Source organism: Xyrauchen texanus, chromosome 30 (assembly GCF_025860055.1).
Source record: "Xyrauchen texanus isolate HMW12.3.18 chromosome 30, RBS_HiC_50CHRs, whole genome shotgun sequence".
Taxonomy (NCBI): Eukaryota; Metazoa; Chordata; class Actinopteri; order Cypriniformes; family Catostomidae; genus Xyrauchen; species Xyrauchen texanus.
Genome location: NC_068305.1, coordinates 31,567,383 through 31,591,601, shown reverse-complemented (window position 1 = coordinate 31,591,601; position 24,219 = coordinate 31,567,383). Strand labels below are relative to the sequence as shown.

Below are 24,219 nucleotides of genomic sequence, written 5' to 3'. Positions count from 1 at the left end.
ATAGAGACAGTGAGGTTGGGGAGCATAATAAACTGGACTATCCAGGCCGCAGGAGGAACCCATGCGATCATCCAGAGCAGGAAAGCTATAAATTGGCTCTCTCCTAATTCACTCTATTGTCAACATTAAGCTGTTTACAGCTGCGGTAGGGCTGAATGGAGCCTGCACTCATTGCAGTTAGAGACATTTAACTTAATGCAGTAAAGTTTCTGTTTCCAGGTCCCCAAGTGAACTTATCTGCAGGATTAGCTCTTACACGCAAGTCTCTTTTACTTGCGTGAAGAGAACAAAGCTCTGAATGAAATAGTCAAAGTGGCATTATTAACCGTTGGTCCAATTTCCAGTTTGTTTAAAGGCATGAAATGTGTGAAAAGGTTAGGCAGCACATTTAGTCAAATTGCATATTTTGAGTAATCGTGTTTGACCTTCAAAGATTTTGACTGTTTTTCACCCACATTTGATTGCATATCGATCAATAAACAGCCAGCTAAATAATTTTGCATCAAAGGCCAAAAATGGTTACGATTGATGCATTTTAAACCACTTATTTTAGCATTGTTTATTAACTCATTTGGCTACCCTCAGGATGCCACACATACCCTTGAAATGAAAATGCGCCTCCTATTGGTTGTACAAGGAATTACGGTGTAACTAGGCAGACTCATTAGTTACTAAATCATGTCAGATGGTGTTTTCATAGCATGTGCTCCACCTCAGGTAACTAATACCTGTTAAATATTTTAGTGACACATGGCTTGACCACAAAATGTGGTCATCTTTTACTCTGTCTAAACTCAGACTCGAGTGGAAAAACAATGTAGTCATCTCATTTATTTATTTTTTTTTTTAAGTCTGTTAGTTGCAGTGTTTGTATTTTTGGAGCATCACATTGAGTAGTGTTTACACCGCCTGATCAGGATGTTTAAGTGTCATGTTTGTGCCCTTTTGTTGTGGGTCACTGTTCAGTTGAAAATACATGAGTGATTATACATGTAGCCAAAAAGGTTATCTCAATATTTTCAGCCTTTTTTCCCCCTCAGAGGAGCCAACATGTAAACCAAACAACTGTTATAACCCAAGTGATAATTGTTTTATTTATTTTTAATAGATATACACATTTCAAATAAGATGATTGCAAAATGCTACAAAAAAGCTGGGACAGTCGAGTGTTTACCATGGTGAAACATCAGTATGTGGTTTGGGGTTTTCCTGCTGGAAAAACCACTTTTGAATGCGTGTGATCTGAAAAACAGCCATTCGTCTGTAATGGGTATCATGATGCATCTCGGAAATACTTTGTTAAACCTTTGTTAGTCAACACCATTCGCTGCAAGTTAAGGCTTTACTATGCAAAGCAGAAGCCATCAACACTGTCCAGAAGCGATGCTGACTTCTCATAAAACATCAAATAATGTGGTATTGTAGTGCTTTCAATATAGCACGGGGTCCTTTTTAGTTTTTATGAACATTTTCCATACAGTCCCAACTTTTGGGAATTACAGTTGTAAAATATCTAGTTAAAAATAATCCAGACATGTTGTATTGTGTTCACAATATAAACACAATGTAGATAGTTTTCATTTTTTTGCAGCAGTTTAACAACACTTATAATAAACATCAATATTTTCCTACATGTATTTTTAATAAAATACTTTTGTGTCATTAACAGTTCACAATAAGGTTGTATTGGTTAACATGACTATTGTAAATCCATTAGGGATCATGGACTAACAATGAACAATACAATTTTACAGCATTTATTCATCTTGGTTAATGTTAATTCATAAAAACACAATTGTTCCTTGTTTAGGTTAGTTCATATTGCATTAACTAATGTTAACATATACTGTATACAACTTTATTTAAATGTACAGTATATGTTAATATGAACATTAACCAAGATAAATAAATGCTTAAAGTATTATTCATTTTTGATCGTGTAACCTAATTTAGTTAATGTTAACGAATACAACTTTATAGTGTTATTGAACTTATAAAGTATTACTGAATCGATTCGTTAAAATTGACATTTTGGAATGATTCACGGAAATTAATCAAACTTCTTACTGTTAACCGTTTTTGCTACTGATATTCAAATCAGAGATGCCGTTAAAACAACTCACTCATACTTGCGAGTCGTGAGGCAAGGAAGGATTGTGAAACTAATAATGAAGTCGTCTTTAAGAAACATAATGACCAAACAAAGAAACTTGTTAAATTGTAGGGATATTCACAATGTTGTGTAATTTTTTTTTTTTTAGCACCAGCAAAATAATCACAAATATATTGTAAATATTAGTAATAATATAGAGAGAAAATATTTTATTTATATAGTTTCATTTTGTGTCATCCAATTATTTATATTGTTTTCTGAAGTTTGTTATCCATTACGCCCTATCCCCAAAGTCAGCCCATACACATGTCAGTTGGGCATCCAGGGAAATCAAAGGTTCTTCTTTTTTCCAAATCCCTTGAATGTGTGTGCATTCATGCTAATTTTAGTCGGGTGTTATGTGCAACACAGAGTCACATGCCAGGGTGATGTTACCCTGAAACTGGAGCCATGGGCTGTATGAGATTTGGTGAGTTTTTATATAAATGCTGTTGCCAGCATGACAGAGGAGCTCTGTTGTAAGGCAAACAGCAGGCTAAGAGTTCTTGGTAACATGGACTATATATACATGCAGGCCTGATGAATGAGTTGATAGGTGAAGTTAATTTATGAATATCCTTGTCATTGAGAAATCAAAAACATTCACACCAAACAATCCTCCCTTTGAGCAAACATTAGAAATGTAAGAATATATCTTTCCCACGGGTAATTTGGATTTAATTATTGTAAACCATAAACTTGTTTTCTCCTCTTGACATAACTGATAGGAATGTGTGAACAAACGCGTGATTGCTTACTCTCAAAGACAGGCAGGTGTTTGTGGTTTAGAACTAGGATGTGAAATTTCTCATAGCGCTGATAGCTAACAGCAGTTGGGTGATGATTATTTGCCGGTGGTTAAGCTCCTCCAATACTTCGACTTAGCTGCAGCACTGTGATTTCTCATGCCTTAAAATGTCTGGAAAAAGAAGACCTCCTCCTCTACCTAAATAACCACATAGTCGAAGACTTTCTCAGTCAGAGCTTAAAGGGATAGTTCACCTAATATAAATAATTTTCTCACCCTCATGTTCTTTTAAACCAGCACACATTTCTTTTATCAGACGAACACTAAAAGAACTGATAGACAGAATGTTATCCTGCATCACCATTCATTTTTATTGTATGGAAACAAATGTATAATGAAAGTGAATAGTGACTGAAACTAACACTCTGCCTAACATATTTTCTGTTGTACGGAAGACTGTCCCACAGGTTTGAAAAAACATGAGTGAGTAAATGATGACAGAATTTTCATTTTTGGGTAAACCATCTCTTTAATCTACAAATTGTCCCCCTTTGTTCAGATAATTCACGGATTGGTTTACATTGTCTGCTACATTTAAAAAAAATTTTTTTTTTCATAAATTGGTAAACAAAATCCACTCTTTAGAAGTCCAGATGTCTTTTTTTATTTATTTTATTTTTATTTATTTCCTTCTGATATTTAAGCATGGAACAAAGGAAAGAGTATTAAGAAAATTAGAAACACAGCAAAACATCCTTATAGCCAGAAAAGTGAAGAATAGTTTATAAAGGGGTAGTTCCCTAATAAAATATGGTCAATTACTCACCCTCATGTCATTTTAAACATGTATGGCTTTTTGCTTTCATGGAACACAAAAGGAGAAATTTAAAACAATATACTGGTCATTTTCCCATGTGATTACATTGAATGGGGACTTGAGAATTTTAGATACTTTTTAGATTACAAGACTTGTAATGTAATGCACAGATCTTATGGACCACTTAAATGAGACATTTTATAGTGCTTTTGCATCCTTTTTGAAGCTTGAAAGCTCCAGTTTCTATTCATTGAGATTGCTTAGAAAAAAATGACCAGTACCTGCTTCAAAATTTCCACTTTTGTATTCCACTGAAGAAAGTCAGTCATGGATTTGGAATGACATGAGGGTGAGTCTTTACTCATGATTTCATAACAATGTTTCTTAAGCTTGATCTGGTTCTCAAATCGTGCTCTGCAACTGGCATTAACAAGGTAATACTGTAACTGCATACTGCAATAAAATGAAAATCTACTTTTAGGTATCTGTCACTGGCTTCCATATAGCACACTTTGCAAGAGGGTCATGAGTTAAGTTGCCACCTTTAAACGTATTAATACTGCCATGTGATCACCTGTTGACAGTGGTCAAATATGTGGGATTGCTTGAGCTCATCCCTGTCAGGACAAAACTATCTTTTCATGCCATCCCACCATAGCCCCCAGGAGCCTACTGTGTTTATGTCTGGAGTTCTAAATGAATGTCGCCCTGCAGTGAAAGACTTCACTGTTTGGCAGGACAGTTGTTTATCTTTTGAGACATGGTACCCCTGAGAAAAAAAATAGAAAGACAGAACATTCCAGGGCCCAAACGAGTTTGTTTCTTCTGGTTGTAGAGCCTGAATATGGCTTGAAAGGGAGTGGGCTAGAACCCATGTGTGTTTGTTTTTGCACTTGTTACACCGTATGACCATCCAATTGCTCAAACAAACCATTTGAGATGAAGGTGGGAGAGATGACGTTGGCAGCCCTGAACACATTTATAGATGAGATCATTCTCTTGCCCCAGACTTGTAATAGTCTTCATTGCTGAATGGTCCTCCTTCGAACTAGGCTGGCCATAGAAGTAGCCTAGTAATCAAGTTCTGTTCTTAGTTTTATAGTTTCATTCTGAATTGAAATCTGACTCTGCTATACAACTGTAGAGCTCCGTTTCTACCTTAACTCTCCCAGAGGGACTTGGTCTGTGTTCAGAGCATCGGAGCAGAAAGGCAGGCCTTCAGGAACCTGTCCATCATGCCAGCCCCCAGAGTAAACCGCTTCCCGCAGAAGAAAATCAGCCGCACAGAGATCATCTTGAGGAGTGAGTTTAGTGGTGGGGAGAGGGGCTTTAACCACAGGAGACTGCCAGCAGGGGCAGTTTCACATTGTGCACCCTGGCAACTACTTCATCTGTGCTTTGGCTAAAGGGCTTATCTGTTTTACAGAACTAGAGTCTGTTGTTTTTGAGTTGAAACAACCTGCAATATTCATGTGTCATATAGTTAGAGCAATGAATACTAATGTATATATTTTAGGGGAATTCATATATTAAATGTACATTTTAGATGTTACAATACATGTCAAGCATCATAATCTAGCTCAACTGGACCAATCAATCAACGAAGTATGCAAACTAATGATTTTGTTTACTTTGATGACATCTTGAGCTATATTAACAATGTTTTAGCTACTTGAATTATGTATTGTGTCGAATTGATCAAGACCGATATAAAAGATAAGGTAATACTTTGCAATAGGTTTGTACTTGTTAACATTAGTTAACATGAAGTAACAATGGACAATACATCAGCATTAATTATTCTTGTTTAATGTAAAGGCATGTTGTGGGTTCAGTTCAAGTTAAGCTCAGTTGACAGCATTTGTGGTATAATGTTGATTACCACATAGAATAATTTTGGCTGCATCCCTTGTTTATTTTTAAAGAAAAACTGTGGTTACAGTAAAGCGTTTGCAATAAAAGTGAATGAGGCCCAATGGGATTTCAACTGTATATACACAAATCATACAAATTTTACATGGTGTGATAAATTCTCTGTTCTACATTTTTAGTATGATAAAACGATGACCGGGTTTACCAGTGTTACGTGGTCATGACAACAAAGTTTAATATTGGATATAACATTACACGATAATGTTAGTAATTGATTTGATCACACTTAATTCAGGTTTTGTAGCTATGCTTTTGAAACGGTGTGTATTTTATGTTTATGGACTGGCCCCATTCACTCCCATTGTAAAGTGCCTTACTGTAATATACATTCAATGTATAAATGAGGAACAAGTAGAAATTATTTTTGTGATATCAACATAATGCCACACATGCATCGATTTTGTATTGAAATTGTAGTGGACCTTAAGTTTTCCTTTAATTTCAACATGCAAATAATTTATTTTAAATTATTATTTAAAGTTTGTTAACAGTTGTTATTGCGTTATAATCTAACAATGAACAATTGTGTTTTTATAAATTAATATTGACCAAGATGAATAAATGCTGCTACAAAATCATTGTTCATTGTTCGTTTATAATACCCAATGCATTTACTAATGTTAACTGGAATCTTGTTGTAAATTGTTACTAAACAGAAGATAGTCCTGAAAATTCAAGTTGAATGTCAAGCCAGATGTGTATTAAATGTCAAGCCAAAACACTTGTCAAGGTAGGGAAATTGTGACCAGATTTTCTAATCAAACCACTGCTTTACAATTTGCTTGGTTTTAACAGCATAGTCATGCCAAGTTTTTCACAAGAAGCCATTAAATGTCTTAAAAAACATTGTCTATAACAATGCAAGAGCTGCTGTCTGTTTCACTTTTGTATGTGTGCATATTTTAGCAGCGTGTGCCGAGTCAGCCTTTTCACTCTGTAGAGAAGCCAGTCTCACATTCTCAATCTTGCTTATTCTGTAGGTTTTTCACTGTTTGATTTGCCTTACCCAAATTATCCATTTCCCAATGTCAGTATGAACATGTCAGCTTTTTCTTTTCCAGAAGTCTAAAAGGTGTGTTTGAAACACTACACAAAGTAATAAAACTTGTGCTTTTTGATTATCTCAACAAAAGACTGGATGACTTTGTACAGCACTCCTACTAGCCAGTTTCGGAAGTTCTATATATGATTGTTTTCGTGCCTGTCTGCACATGTTGGATTGTGCAGCTTTTACCATCAAAACAAAATGCTTTCTTTTCATCTGTACTACAAGTGGCACTGTATCCAAGCAGATCTTCTTTTATTAGGTGGCAATGCATCGAAAAACCTCTCCCCCAACGGTTTTGCTGCTCATTTCTGCCACTGCAGGAATTTGCCCGCCCCAGAACTGGAGTGGGATCAGGTGATGCTATTTGGTATCTCTGGGGTCATGCCGAAACAACAACACGTCATGTACGAAGCAGCTGATCTAGGGCCAGTGATGTTGCCATGCTTCGACTGGTTAACATGTTTGAGATGAACAATCTAATTTGAGCAAGTTGTAGTAAATTGAAGCTAGTGATTTCTACTATTAGGTAGGGTGACCCCAATCCCAATTCTTTCCAAACTCTCAGACTTAGAGATCTGTGGAACGAGAGATCTCAAAACATACACAAACGTGTAGGACATTCTCTAGCCATTAGTTATATCCTAGATGTCTTCAAACGCAGACAGATAGTCTCCTTGGACTCCTTGACCTGTCTTTCCACTGTAACGGAAACCCTGCCTCTATCAGTCATACGGATTCTTTGATATTCCATTTAACACCGACTGCTCGTTTGGCCCATGTAAGCAAGCTTTAATAACATCCCATTTAACTGGTTCACTGACCCGCACGCAATCCAATCACAGGCTGGGTAAGGCTGGATGACTAATCGTTTGCTTCCTCATCTTAAAATTATGCAGTCCTTGACATTAATTTCCCCATTTGTAGAAGCACAAGTCACAACTGTGGAATTAATTGGAATGCGCACACCCGTGTTGTGCGTTGCATATGAGCGATAAGGGGTTTGTGTGTTGTACTTACAAGGTGACCGCATTAGGGTGTGGTAATGAGACTGTGTCAAAGAGTGTTAGTCTTTCACTAGTGTTGCTGTTAAACATTGCGGGAATAGATATTTTTTCAAAATGGATGGTGTTTCAATCTCTGACTAACTTTTGCTTAAAGGCATAAAGTATGGTGTAAGTCAAGCATCAGAATGACTATTGCTAGGGTTTGTTTAAATGACTAAAATTATCAAAATACATTTAAAACTATTTACTAGTCTAAAAATCCATTGGAAATGCCTGTAATTCTCCCCATTGCTTAGCTACACAAATATTCCACTCAAGATTCTTAGTGGTTCACGGATACCACCAAGGAAGCATCTCACCAAACTTCTGAGGTAGATGTGAGCATTATATTTTCTCCGGCGTGGCAATTTTGAAACTGCCCTGTCGATTTGTGGCCTTTAGTTGTCTGTGACATCATCCTATAACTTAATTTCAAGCCCATCTCTTGGTCCTGTGGCTTTTGAGACGCCATCTCTGTTTACCTCCCACTCAAGGATCTGTGCTGCCAGTGTCTAGAGAGTCTTCTTGAGAGAGCTTTTTATCCTCCCGGAGGAAAGTATTTGTTTCATTTTGCTGAAAGTGGATATCCACCGATACTGCTTTTTTCTGTCACTTTGGATCCATTGTGATGTCATCTTCGGGAACATCAACTTTTGATTAGGACATTGTTTTAGGAAGGACAGGGTCTACTTCCTAAATTTGTCTTTATATCCGTTACTGTTAGCAGTTTCTCGCCATCTTTGTCTCGAAAGGGTTTAGCCGACCAATACATTCATGTTTTTCCTCCACCCATCCAATCGTAATAGTAGTGACGTGATTGTTACATTGACCGTTTTACCCTTCGCCCATCCAGGCATGAATAATTGATCAGGGCTGGAAAGTGCAATAACTGGACCACATCCTGCTCTGTGAGCATTGTGGCAGGGCTTCTAACGACTAACCTCCAGTCTGTCGCTCCAGTCTTGTGTTATCAAAGTAGTGCTTGCTTCAGAATAGCCTGAACAACATGCTGCTCTCTCTGAGATCTCATGGAGTCATTGATGGCAGTTTGGGAGCTGATGCGAGCAGCTCTAGTGGAATTGTTAGCGTTGCTCCTAAAGACCAGGATGGATTACTACGGTACATATGCTGTCAGAAGGGGCTCAGCGTCTCAATCCTCTCATGTAGGTGCTTTTAGTTTGTTTTTGTTTTTTTTTGTTTTTTTTTTTTACAAATATGTCTAAATTTGAGCTGACCTGAGGTTATAATGTTATTGTTCTCATCAGCTTTTTTGTTGGTCTGTAAACTGACTTTTGGAGAAACTAATGAAACCTTCAAGGAACCTGTTATTGAGTGTGATATTTCGGTTTGGTGATCTGGTTTTGATGTCTGATAATTTGTTGTCTGATGCTTTTTAGTCATTAAATATTGCTGTTTGAATGTATTTTATCTCTACCAATTACAATTTTACTGTTTATTCTGCTGGCTAAACTACATGCAGTGAGCAAACACAAAAGATGTACTTATTTATTGAATGTAAACTAATAAGATTAATGTTATTAGATACATATGTAATTGTTTCTAATAATATTTCTATACATTTACTATATTTGTAACCATATTTTTAATTTGAACTTTTGTTTTTATCGCAACTAGATGCATTGAATGTACATTTAATAAGAGTTATTCATATGTCATTACATTTAATTATGTATCTAATAATAAACTTATACATGTATTTTATTGTATTTTGTTTTTTATTGTATTAAAATTCTATATTTAAATTTTCAGTTTAATTTATTGAATATGATTTATTCATATCTTAATAGATACTTATTTATTTATGTATTTAATAATATACTTAAACATGTACTTTATTTTTGTTGCATTTTATAATATTTTAATTTAGTGAATAAGATTTACTCGTATCTTAGACACATATTTAATATTTTTTAATTACAATTGAAATTTGTTATGCTATCTCAATGTGATCTAATATCAGTACATTACTGAATCGACTAGATGGAAATGGAAGTGCTTTTGGACCTGATCCAAACTTAAAGTGCTGTTCATCTTAACTGGGTTAAATGGGCCCGATGTGCATTTGCCTTTTTGTCAAAGTTTCAAATTGCAGTCACTGTACTAAAAAATCTCTATAAAGCGACCTCAAAAAAATATTAAGCTAATATTTGTATGATTTTGTCCATTCCGCTGACTTGTGATTAGCTCGTCATATTTTGGGAGTTATTGGTTTTTGTTTCAGTGAAGGAAGAGAAAAGGAGGCTTATATAACAGGGCCATTTACATACACCAAGACTAGCGTAGGTGTGTTTTATATATGATAAAAACATGAAGTACATTTGAGAATGCAATTTTTTAGAGTGGGTTACAAAAACAAAGAGCGACATGAATGGTATAGAAGGGGCTCAAAATCATACAGAATTTTAAATTCTATTTGACAGATGAGTTGATCCCTGTTTGGCTTGTCCAGATGGCTCTGCTCTAATGTAATATTTTCTCATGAAGTCTTGTGCTTAGGGAGAATTTATGTCCAGGCTTGTTTAATCCAATTAATGTATTCTGCAAGCCATCTGTATCTGGTTAAGATTTAGTTATTTGGATTTGTGTGCATTGCACGCCTTTATAAACGTGTGCAACTTTTTCAGTGTTAAAATACTTTTACCTATCGATGCTTAGTATGTAAAGACACAGAGATGAGCCATTCGTAGGTTGATTTCCCCAAAGTGTAAATACACAGTCAAAACAGTGGTATGTTTGAGCATCCCAATTGGCTCAACCAAATAAAACTAATTACAAGGTGTTACATTATTGTGACAATACTGTATATTTCAATATATAGTATTTTTTTATTTCCATACTTTATATAATCCTGTATACATACTTTATACTGCATATTCCTGCCTTATCCCAAATAATAACTTGCCTCACTTTGAGTTTCCTTCCCCCTACTGAAACAATCAAACAAAAAAAAAAAATGTAATTATGTTAAACAGGTGTAAGCTTATAAAGGTCTTCTTTGAAATGTCCTGCTGTGTGAAGCAAATAAACAGGAAATGGCAGAGGGCATAGGTAGTCGGTAATGAGGCACAGAGAGGGCCTTACTCTCCAGACTCTGTAAACAGAGCTCTCTCACCTGCACAATGCTACATTGATCAATTAAGCATGTCATGGTGGAGACATGTCCTGTGTTCATGCTAAGCTTTCATTCAAACCTTATCCTCCTTGTGCTCAGGTTCTGTTCCTGACAAACTCAGTCTGACAAAAGCAGAAGACAATTTGTACACAAACTGTGCTGTAAAATAAGACGATCAAGACTGAAAATGCCAATGTCCCAACCAATTCAAAACCACGGATTGCTTGATGATAAATAATGATCTGTGTGCTTTCTTAACCATCAAGTGCTCTTAAACACATTTCAAAGAGATTAGGGGTGTGTTTCTGGGTCTTTAAGGGATAATTTGCCCAAAACGAAGAATCTGTCATCATTAACTCACCCTAATGTTGTTCCAAGTGACTTAATTTGTTCTGCAGAGCACAAAAGAAAATAATTTGGTGAATGTCCCATTGGCTGAATTCACCAAAAGTGTAATTTATATAGTCCATGCGACATATATTCCAAGTACATATTCCATATTCAGAGTCATATTCCAAGTAGTCTAAAGGAATTTTATATGACGAACAGATCGAAGTTAAGACATTGTTCGCTCTTAAATGAAATTTAAATCCAAAATTTTTTTTTTGACAAAGTCCATAAACACAACTGAAAACCAATTGTGTTTATGAACCTGAAAACCTGAAAACTATGTCTATGACATCAAACCTCATTGGTCATCGGTTCTTGTGACATGACGAATATTCACTGAACCTAAAACCACCCATGGTGTATCCCTTACTGTTGTTATACTCCTAGAACTAAAGTACTGCTGACGATTCCTTTTCGAGATAATCATTTCCCATTTCTCTGATATACAATATCCTTATTAACTCCAGCACATCAGATCAATGTGTCTTAAAGCTAATGCCACATGTTACTCTCTCTGATACCTGGTCTTGCCTTACACTTTTGGGGCTCGCCCAATGCACTTTACATTATTGATCAGGTTTCTAAGCCCTTAGTGGTTTTCCATTTGAACTTTCAATCTGATGTTTATTCCAGATATTTCCTTTGCTCTCACAGGTCCCCCGTTGCCAAGACAGACCCCTCAGGTGCAGAATGGCCCATCACTAGAGGAGCTGGAGATCCAGAGAAGGTAAGACATTACAAACGCTGACTGCAGTAAACAGTACAAATTATTAATTGTGCATTAACAAAAAGAAGCCTTTATCAATATTCACCATTTCAAAATATTCAGTAACTTTTGTCACTAGAAATTACTTATTTGTTAGATGTATTTGTTACCAAAAGAGTCTTAAAATAGGGGGGTTTATGTTGCAAAAATTACCTTTTTAATTTTTATAGTGTAATAATTACTGCTTATTACACTACTTACTTGCCAAATAAATTAATGGATTTATTAAAATGTTGATTTGAGTTGAAATTGCTAATATGTAAGAAAAAAGAGACAGTGGAATCTCCATAAATAGCTAAATTCCACCTCCAATTTGCATAAGAGATCTGTTGGTGTTTATTTTGTGAAAATGACCATCTGCTCATTGCATGCTTATTATCAGGCATATTACAAGACTATTTGCCAAATAAATACATTGACACGAAATATTGATTTGAGTTAATTATTTAATTACTAGAGAATAATACAATAATTAGGAAAGATGACTCACCTGGATGACCAGTGAAATGTGACTATCCCTGGACCTGCAGTCATTCAGAAATATCGGACCGCTCGATTGCGCGATTGACCATTCGGAATCGAGTGTTCCAGACAGCTGTGTATAGCTAATATTAACTAGTACAAACTTATTGTGAAGTATTACCTGGCTGGTCATGTGAGCTCAACATGCAACCACCATAAAAGGGACCACCCTCACGTATAATAACAGTTTTTTTTTTAAAGGCCAATAAAGAGACAGGACTTTTTTTAATCTCACGTGAGTGTATGCTCATTCTGAACATATATGACAAAACTACTATTCATTACCTTGGGTGTAAAACTTTTCTTATACAAAACTCTACAAATCTCTATTAAACATAAATGCACTCATAGATTGCTCATTAAGTTCACATCTGCATGTGTGATCTGCTTAAGGTGACAATATGAACCAGGTGAACCCTTACAGTGCAGAAACCAACACATATATTGCTGCAACGTAATGTTAATGTCTGTTGGACTCAGCTCAGTCAAATCACCACTTTGAAGCTCTGAATCTACTTTTTCATGGGTATGCATTCATCAAGATTTCTTTGGACTTCAAAGGATGCGGGAGGCTGTTACTCACCCAGGTCTTGTTAATGAAAAGCTGTTCTGCAGTGTGTTCTCAAAGGAGACAGCAGTCAAGGCTGCGGCTGCTTGACTAGAATATACACACTCAAAGCTCACTACTTGCTCGACAGTTTACAACTTTTTTTTGCCTTTATTGCACCCTAGATTATTGATTATTGAACTTTTTAGTATTAAACTGCATTCCTCCTCCTGTTAACATTGTATAGTAATTTTTATAGTTTTTCTTAAATTTATGAAAGGAATATTCTGGGCTCAATACAAGTTAGAGCAAGGCAGAATTGTGAAGCTTATAATTTTATAAAAGCGCTTACATTAATTATTCAGTTAAAACTCATGTATTATTTGAGCTGTAAAGTTGTTTAAATGTTCATTTTTACTTTAGTTTTGGGGTTTGTTGACATTGTCATGGCAACGAAATTGTAAAAATTGGCTATAACTTTACACAGAACAGGTTAGTAAGCAATTATTTTAACATTTATGGATTAGACCCATTCATTTCCATTGCATGCTTTTTTTTTTTTAAGAAAAGGAGGGACAAGTCATAATACATTTTAGTTATAATCAATATTATACCACAAATGCTGTCGATTGAGCTTAAATTGTATTGAACCTTGAATATTCCTTTATATCTGTAATACACTTTGGTTCATAATATAATTAAATTTCACCATTTTCTCACCCTAATGTTGTTCAAGCCTGTATGAATTTCTTTCTTCCATGTAAAACAAAAGGATATGTTTGGCAGAATATCAGCCTCACCATTCACTTTCATTGTACATAAAAAGATTCAATGAAAGTGAATGGTGACTGAAGGTGCTTCCGAAAACACACTTCTGCACGATTCTATGTCATTTTGATCACCTCAGTGATCTTCTAGCCCCCAAACAAACATTTCCCCAATCCCCATCAATGATGCATTATAATTTGTATGAGACCGAAGCACCCCATTGTATTCTGAACTTGAGCTCAGTCTTTTGATGATGACTCAGCCTACTTTATTGCTTCAGAAGAGACATTAGCTCTTAACCAGCTTTATCTGCAGAGCCTTTGCAGCTTGTTTAACATTGAATGTTTGGTGCAGAGCAATGGCATCTTTGGGTAATGCTGTGTGTCCTGCATAGCAAACATTGTTTGGCTGGATTTGTGCTCCAGACAGAGATGTGCGTGCTCCACAGCATAGTGAAAAGCCGGAGGAGGGTGCTTGGTATCCGAGAGCTTCTGAATACACTGGAGACTCAGACTAATTTACATTCATGTGTTTATCAAGTCTTATCAGCAGGGATGTGTTATGGGGTTTATTCAAATTGTGGGGGGGAAAGACATTGCATTCCTGTTGCAGTTGCAGAGTTATAGGGCTAAATGGCTTTCTTTGGCCTTTCATCAATAATGAGATTTTCAAGATATCATTCCATTTCATTTCTTATTCAGATATGTCAAAGTACAGTGGAAAACACCAGTGAGATACTGTCCAAAGGAACAAAGTTCAAAAAAGTCATTCATACATTCTAGCAGCTTGTGTTCATCAGCCAGGTGCCATAGTGTATATATAGTAGAAATGTTCCTTATAAGGATATTTTCCAGTCTGTGAAAGATCTGCCAGAAAGCAGAGGGATAAGATTCTCTTAAAGAATGTCTTTGAGTACGTGTAATTGAGCTGGCCTGCTGCCGCCCACCCGGCCGCAGCATGCCGGCCCACAGCCATATTTAGCTATTGCAGTCAATGGAACTGGGTGCATGCTTAGTATCTGATGTCATACCGTGAGGCAAACCTAATACAATGCTGGCCAATCTTGCGGTGATTGAGAGTAGACTGGAATGAGAGACAGTCATTTATAAACAACCATCAGAGGGTCTGCTCAGTGTCAGAAGATGGATTGATTTGGCTGTCAGACAGGTCTGAGGACCATGATGGTGTTAATGACTTTTGTCAAAGGACTGCTGAAATTAAAGGGATAGTTCACCAAAAACATAAATTCTGCTATCTACTCACCCTCATATTTTTCCAAACCCCTCTGAATTTTTGTTCTCATCTGCATTACAAACAAGATAAATCAGCCTTGGAAGGGCACTTCTTTAAGAATTGTTACTCAGCTCTTGCCGTAGTCTGTATGGCATGTGCACTATATTCCAAGTCTTCTGAAACCATTTGATAACTTAATGTGAGAAACTGACAAATTCATTTTTCACTGATAATCTCCCGCTCTGCCAAAGGTCATGTTTAGTCCATGAGCTTTTTTTCTTCAAAAAAATACTACTTTTGTGTTCCAAAGAAAAAATAACAGCAAATGATTCTGAAAAGACATTCAAGAGTGTAAATTACCATAATTTACATTTTTGGGTGATCTAATCCTTTAAGTCTCTTTTCATCCCTCTTTCCATTGGTGGGTAGAAACCGTGATCACAGTGGTTTCGCATCTAAATTCCTTTAGTATGTGTCAGTGTCCATGTTTGTGTGAAAGAACCACTATGTTCAAAATTGAAGTTTAAGAATGTTTTCCCCCCCAAGCATTTTGGGGTTTGAGCTTCTCTTCAGTATTGTGTTCTGGTTTATTTTTTTATTATTTTTTTTGGCTGTCTTTTAGTGTGCACATGTTTTGAATTAGAGCATTTCTGGAGACTTATGAAAAGACCTAAAAAATGATCTTGTGGCATTATATATAAATTTTTTGGGGCAAAGTGCATTCATTTGTGTTTCTTTTATGCTCATCTTTTACAGTGGGGAAATACATATTTGGCTGTTTGGGTAGCAAAAATGTTGATTTGAGTTTTTAGCTTTCATTTTTACGAGCTCTTTCCCAACTCCAACTCTTTCCTCCATCATGACCACAATGACATGTGGGTCGACAGGTTTTCAGTGTGCCAAATATACAATATTGGTTTTGATTAAAAAGACATGAAGTGTCATAATGGGAGGCTAAAAATAGCCACAGGTTTGCTGCTCTGCCAGCTCTCAGCACATCTGTCAGGTGGAGACACAAAGCCCATTTCCCTCGCTGTATCTCGCAGGTAGGGCAAGAATGGATCCACCACCTCATTAACAGACTGATGGCATCATTTACAGCTGATTGTCATAATGCCACTTCAGCATAGTAATGCGTTCAGATGAATGACCTTCATATGGCTACAGAAAGCCTGCATCCTGTTTCAGAATTTTTTTGGGATGTAGTAAATTTCCTTCACTGTTCGAAGAGGTTCTTCCTTCTGTGTAAAGGGAAATCAGTGAGCCAGGCACAAATCTGTTGACATTTTTGAAGAAAGTCTTGTAAAAGACACCATATGGCTTAGCTTGGACAGAGAACACATGGACCAAATAACTGGGCCTTTCCAGAAGAGAGGGGAGTAGCACTGGCCAAAAGGACTTCAATATGGTACACATTCTGCTCGCTTTCTCAAACTGGCCTATCATCGTTGTTTGAGTGCTGATAGCAGTTTTCCACATGTCATTATTTTATTTGTTTTGTAGGATTCTGTATTGCAGTGATTTGCTCTCTATTGTTCTAGTTGAAGTACTAAACAATGTTTTACATTTGGGTGGCGTTTGGTTATGCAAAACTTACCGCCACAATGCTGGGGTGTTGTGAATGGTTGCTATATAGTGATTCAGTGATATAGGATAGTGATACAGTATATTTGTTGTGATATAGGTGTTATGAGTTGTTTTAGTGTGTTGCTAATAATTTGCTTGGTGGTTGCCCGTGTGTTCTGAGTGGTTTCTAGGTTGTTGCTTACTAGCATACACTAAAAGAGCCCAAGTCTATGTTTTGTTCTAGTCCCTAGATAAGGCTTGGGTGCCGCCTCCAATAAAAGTCTGTCTATTTCCAATCCCCCAGAAAAGTAATGGTATGCATCAACAAACCACACAATTTTAGGTGTCAATTTAAGTTATGCACCAAAGTTTAATATTTTAGTTCAAATGAGCAATAGTGATGCTTATGATTTTACTTTCCTATGTAAAATATACACCTTATTATTTCTATATTTGTTTAGGGATGCACCGATATGTAATTTCTGGGCTGATTATGTTAACCTATAATTATCAGTTCATTGAGGCCAATACCAGCGAAAATATCGTAGCGATTTAATTCTATTTATGAGTTTCCGGTTTATCAGCCAAAATATATACAGTACTGGCTTCTAAAATATTGTGTATCCTAATATTTTTCTGTATATATTTTTTGATTTTCTTGAAAAATATAAAAATCAATTATTATTATTATTATTATTATTTTTTTTAAATACAATAGTCATACTGCCTTTTAGAATCTGTTGTATTAAGTTGTTGGAAGATATTCCGAATCATGCTGTGAGCCGCCTACACTCCCTTAGCTACTGTTTCCTTGGTAACTGATGTCAGGAAAGGAGACGCCAATAAATGGATCTGCTGCATGTTTCCCATCTTTTAAGCTCTCATTCTATGTGGGAGAATGGGGATGTTTGAGCAAAAATGTAACAATTTTACCACCTTTCATTTTCTCTGTTCCAAATGTTCAAGAATGTAGCGCTTATTGCCGAAAGATTATCACAGTTTTCTGAATGTATCTAATTTTTATTCAGTTGCCTGTAATTTGATTATTCTTTAAAGGGACTGCGCTGATTTACTGGCTTCTGTGGGCAGACTTCAAGGGATAGTTATAAAAATGTACTCCTCCTCATGGTGTTCCAAACCTGCAAGACTTTTTTCTGTGGAACACGAGAAGAAATTTGGAAGAATCTTGACACTGCTCTTTTTTTTTTTTTGAGGCTATCTGTCCCTAAATCTTTTCTATTCAAAGTTTCATAGAAGAATGTAAATCATACAATTTTTGGGTGAACTATCCCTTTAAATTTGAAGTGTGTAATTTTTTTCCCCAAGTATAAAAAGTAAGCGATTCAAACATTCATTACATACTTGAGGTTTATATGTGAAAGCCTTGCTCTGTTTGGATGTTGCTCGGCCTGACATGTTAAACTGTGGCTTAACCAATGGCTAGAGTATGTTACAGGGACTACTTGTACTTTGATCGAACAAGGAAAGACCCAATTCTGTTGCTGCTATTGGCAAAGAAATATAAATTTCACATTTAAGCTCTCCATTTAAAGACTGTGTGTGATCCTTGGACATATTTTTCTTGGGCTGCAGTCAGAAAACCCTTGCTCTATTCCGAAATATGAGAACAATCCAAGCAATGCCTTATTATGTCACTGTAATGGAACATAAAATACACAGTGCCTTTAAATGACCACCAGTTCTGTTCTGTCTTTGAACACTTGGCTGAAAGGGGCTGTTACATAAATGCATAGGAATGTAGATGAACCAGAGAGCTTGTTTCTCCTTGGAACAACATCATCTGAAAGGGGTAATGCTTAGGAAAACCAATTTAACTCAAGAAAAAACTGAAACTAAGCCTTTAATGTAGCAGTAGTTGATGAACCCTTCAACCCTATAATGTGTCCCCTTCCAGTCGCTTGTCAGAGAGCAGGGCCCGCTTCTAATTTTAAGTGTTTTGGCTGCTTGTTATTTCGGAATGTTATGATCTCATATGCCAGGGAATGCAATTGTGTCCGATAGGATTATGCATAAATAAAGCACTAGAAATGGTGTGAACTACACTTGCAAACAGGTCTGGGGTGTCGTTCTTATTTAAGAATCAAGTAGCACACACATTTGATCCCATAAATCCTCCTTACTGTTGGTAAAAAAGCAAGTATGGTTTGAAGTGATAATTGTTCAGAGAGTATTTTTAAAACATGAGCACTTCTGAAAACAAGTAGCCCTTGATATTATGACCTCTTCACCTTACCATATAAGGATTATGGGATCATTGGGATTGAAAGGCAGTAGCTTAATGAACCGTTAACCATACCTGACCCATAAGTTTCATGTTCCATTGTCCTTCTAATAGGGCCTTCACACCAGGCGCTCGTTAGACATGGGCATCCGGACTTCAGCCCGGATGTTTTTTTTATAGCCCCGGATCTCAAAAAATTGAAATTATTGATAATTATTATTATTTTTTAATAATTTTGTATTTATTTAAAAAAATGTACCGGGTCTTTTAATCTATCCTTCTGAATCATGTATTAAAGACGATTAAAATGTGTTCAAGCAGATCAAAGTTACTATGGTTACAGAATGCTTGTATTTAGAGTGCGCACCAGAGGAGAGAGCCTGAAAGAGTCATCGGTTAACTTACAGCTTTAGGGCTTGACTGTCATTGTTGTTTGTGGCTTCTGGTGGTAGCTATTATGGACATTAGACACTTTTTAAAAAGTAAAATAAGGAGTCATGAACGATACTGAGAGAGGCAAGAAGAGTTATCTACTGGCCGTTCCCTCATCATTAAGCTCAGGTCGGTGAAGGCTCTTAAGCAAACCCTGGTCTAACTTACTAGCCCTGTAAGTTACTCACTGTGGTATTAATGCAGAACATGTACTGTATATATAAAGTACGTGGGACCTTACTATTTCGCCTATAGCTAATCCATTTTGTGAGCCATAATCCGTTTCTCGTGAGGAATGTAGATGAAGTAGCCTATACATCTGATTTGGCAATTGAAACATGATGTGTAAATTAACGTTATTCAGGGATGTAGTGGAGGCTAAACGCACATAAACGCCGTTTACGCACCTCCCAAAATTCGGAAATAGCGTTTACCCACCTCCAAAGTGGGTTTATCCACCTCTAAATTGCGTTTATCCACCTCTAAATAGATAGTTCCTAAGCCATTTTAAATTAAGCTTATGTCGTTTTAGTTTCATATCATTCATTAATAGTTTCATAGGTTGTTTAAACCTAAGACGAAGTCTTTCATAATGCGCTCCATGCGCGTGCATCGATATTGACTACTACCAGCTATATACAGCGTGCTGTCTTGTTGACCAATCAGCAGGAAGCAGCAGACTGCATCAAGATTCATCCGTCACTCACTAGCCCAAATGTCTAATGTAAAAATGGATATCCGGCAATTTTTTTAAGCGCCGTCAAGACTGCAGTCCTCCACCTCCTGAGGCCAGCAAACGGCCTCGGCTACAATCCCAAAGTGAGTGAGCTCGGAAAACAGTACTAAACTTCATGTTTTTGAGGTTAATTTGGTTAGATTAATAGATAATTAGATTCATGTCACTGACTCAACAAGTCACGTCTACCTTTTCCCATTATCCAATGTTACAAGTAAAATTCAGGATACATTATTAATTATTTAATATTCATGTATTATTTATTTGTGTTTCTGTGAATAGCTGTTACAGTTCTACAAATAAAGCATTCTATCTTTTTACCTATCATTTAAAATGCTAAAAAAAATGCACCTGAATGCAGGAAATGAAGTGTTTAATGGCCAACATTTCATGGGGGAGGTCCCCCAGACACCCCATTTATATTATTATTGCTTATTATGTGCCTATGAGTAGAAGTAGTAGTTACCAAAAGCGGGCAGGCGGGCTGGGGTTGGGTGGTGGGGACTGGGCTAAGCCCCCAATGTATCAAGATCCTAGCAACGCCCCTGCTTCACACTGATAGCGATTTGCAACAACAATGCAATTTCATGTAACATGAACAAGTTAACCATAGGCAATGCAACAAATTAGAGCAGATCTCATCTTTATGCAAATGAGCAGTGCCGTGAACTGGTGACTACCAATGCTGATAAAGTTAATAATTGCAGTCAAGTTGGAATGTCTACTTACTAGGGATGGGCCAAGCTGGTTAACGATTCATTCAACAACCAATTTAGTCATCTAGTGTATCTCTATTTTCTCTTATTTACAGTATTTGCTAGTTTGTAGTTTTAAAAATTGGTGGTTTAATTGGAAAGCTGACAGCGTGCTTTGCATTCAGGACCATGCTACAATTTAAGCTCTATTCATGCAAAGACATTTTGCATTCTTTGGTTAACTTAAATAGTTTGCACAAAATAAACCCTCTTGGAAAACGTACATCTTTTAAATTAATTCCCTTTAAAGCACCTTCACTTCAGCCAATACTGTACATAAACAGATGGATGTCTTTGACCATTTAATTGCATCTTGTTTTTTGAACATATATGCCATAAGTGTTGGTTTTAAGATACTGTTTCAAGTAAAAAATCGTACAACTTTTAAACACCTGTTTTAAGACAACTGCATTCTGTCCCATAATGTTGCATTCCATCTAGATGTTTTTAAACCCAAGAACGTGTTCAGGTGAACTAAATAAACAGTCCAATTATACAGGGTTTATTTAAGAACAATTAGTCAGCTACTCATTCAGGCAATCCACTGACTGAGACTATTTTGAAAATATGGAAGTTGTGCACATCCTTACCTCTAGCAACCAACAGCACAGAGATTTGCGACCTAGCTGTCTCTTTAATTGCTGTCAGTGTTAATGGGGCTGTAGTCTGCGTTTAACAACACATCTAAGATTAGACTTTGGCTTCAGTATCAAGTGTCTGTTTACCTCATTTCTTTTTAGTGTTCTGTCAGTGTTCACCTCTGTAGGGAGCTTGCTCTAATACTTTACTCGGGGGTTGACTTATGCTAGGCTATGTATGCCATGGTCTTTGGGGGTGGTATATTACCATGGACATGAACAAGGCTTGCTCTGCTCTTTAATTACATCGCAGAGAGGATGGCTCAGGCTAAGCAGGGATTTGGAGAAGTGGGACACACAGCAATCCACGCCTCAATGATATTTAATAATGGAGTGGCTTGGAATGCACCCTCTGGGAACCCAGGTACAAGAACAACCCAGAAACAAGACAACTAAATTGAGCAGATATGGAGAACTCGGGCAGTAGACCAAGCACATGGAATCTCCTTTTGGAGGATTTACATAGTATACTGGCCCTTGTGGATTCTCGGCGAGCTGTATATAGTTTGTGGGGTTTGTATTTGTACTGGCCCAGCTGCAGTTTGCAGTACTGGTTTAAGATGACAATCGACCCTTTGCTATATTCCACCCCCCCATTACTGATGCTCACTCAGACAAGCTTTACAGAACATCCCATAGGAATTTTAAGTAAAATTTGCTCATAAAATATCAGGGTTTACCTTAAGTTATGTCATCATGGCTACAAAGTTGTAATATTCACTATAACTAGGGCTGCAACTAACGATTATTTTGATAATCGATTATTCTTAAGTTATTCCTTCGATTAATTGGAAAAATAACTACATTTTCTGTATTTTTATACAATTTTATTATATTTTATTAAAAAAATTTAGAAACAGAAATAAGGGTCGTAAGGATTTGGTTTACTGTACTGAACGATTCTATACTCTCACAAAACTTTGAACAAAGCCTGAATAGTTATGTTTGATTATGTTTGGCTAAAGCCCCTGATCTTTTTGAAGTTACACACACACGTTTCACTTCACAAATAAAATAAGTTTGTTGTTTGTTTTTGTCTTTGTTAACCTAGTAGTCCTTCTGTCCGTTATAAAAAGCTTTGGCCACTGGCCGTGGTAGATTGTCGCTTGCGTGTTTATTCGGTTCACTGCAGGAATGATCATCAGCTGGGGTTTAAATCCCTCGCATTTATAGCCAGCTGTTGAACACTACCTGTTCTGGTGAGTAAGTGTGACTATTGTCACTCGGCAGGTTTCAACAAACTGCTATTGTTTCGAAAGCTGTTGAGGTAATGCAGTATGCATGCGTAGCCAGGTACTATCCACTGTTCAGCGATGTAGAGATCTTCTGTCTAACTTCTATGCTTAATAATTGTTCACAGTTTGTCACCTGGTAGGTTTATCATTTGAATTTTGACATTGTTTGGGGGAAGTTAATCTAACGTTATTCAGTGAAATACGTATAATGTATATGGTTTGTAATGAGGTGTGTATATAATACTAATCTGATATTTAACAGGGAAATTAACAATTTGATTTTAGGAATATTCAACCACACTATGTTTGATAAAGTACGATGTGGCCAAAGAGTTGGAATAATGTCTTGCAAATGCCTTGTTGCTTCAGACTGAGGTTTAACTTAATCCTAGAAATAAAAGTTGGGATGAAATTACTTTGAGTAAAAGCAAGACAGACTGTATTTTGCAGCAGGTGTGATGGGGACATTTGGATCCTTGGGCACAAAAACAAATTTTCTCAAGGGGTCTTTGACAGGTTGGGTGTGGTTTTCCCATCTTACACTCTTGCTTGGAAACATGTGGAGGCATGATGTCACCACACCTAACCTGGCCATTGTCATGATGATGACTGTCATGCTGGATGGAAGGTGTACTTGGCAAGGTCCCAGGAAATGACATCAGGCACAGCCATTCTTGCAAAAACAAGTGTGGCATCTCCGCAGCCAAATGGACCGGGTGAACTGGTTCATCTCTCTTAACACAGGGTTATCCACAGGTCATTTAAAATGTATTAAAAGGTTTTAAATCAATTTGGTGAAAAATAAGGCCATTCAAATGTCTTATATTACAATACCCATGGAATTATTTTTTTGGTTTGTTTGTTTGAACATTTCCATCATTGGACCGTAAAATAAACCTTACGAATGAAAACCTTGAATTCTCTCCATTATCATTTCAACATTAGCAAACTGGCACATTACATGAGAAGACACATTTCACTAAGTTGTACTTTTAACATACCAGGGTTTGTCCTGGCGCAAAATGAGGCAGAGGTGGTACCATCCTGATCATGTGTACGCGCACGCACGCGCGCGCACACACGCACACACACACACACACACACACACACACACACACACACACTCACTCACTTGTGCCATGCCTTCCACTGGCTGAAGCAAAAACTTACAAGCAACATATTTTAGGTGTTTTATAATTAGATGATTGAAGAAAATGACAATTATCAACTTATAAAATATTTTATAAAAAAAGCTAACCTGTTCAACATTAATCAAATGCAACATAACGGCTAATGTGTTTATTTATAGTTAATAAACAGCAAATTTGTTTAACCTCTTAAACCGATAATAAGATATCTGATCTCGGGTATGTGGGTGGGTATGGTGGGAAGGGACGATGTGTAGAGACAAATCGGCCACTGTTTTACAGCTTTGATTGGACTGATTGCTTAGACTGACAGGTCTTGGTTTGCCATGCGCACATCTGAAAGCGTGATGGATCTTAATACTTGTTAC

At 36.7% G+C, this 24,219-nt stretch overlaps 1 pseudogene; it reads left to right on the top strand.

The window, feature by feature from the left end:
- LOC127623803 (protein enabled homolog) overlaps nucleotides 1-24,219 on the top strand; it is a 150,247-nt pseudogene that overhangs the window by 87,066 nt on the left and 38,962 nt on the right.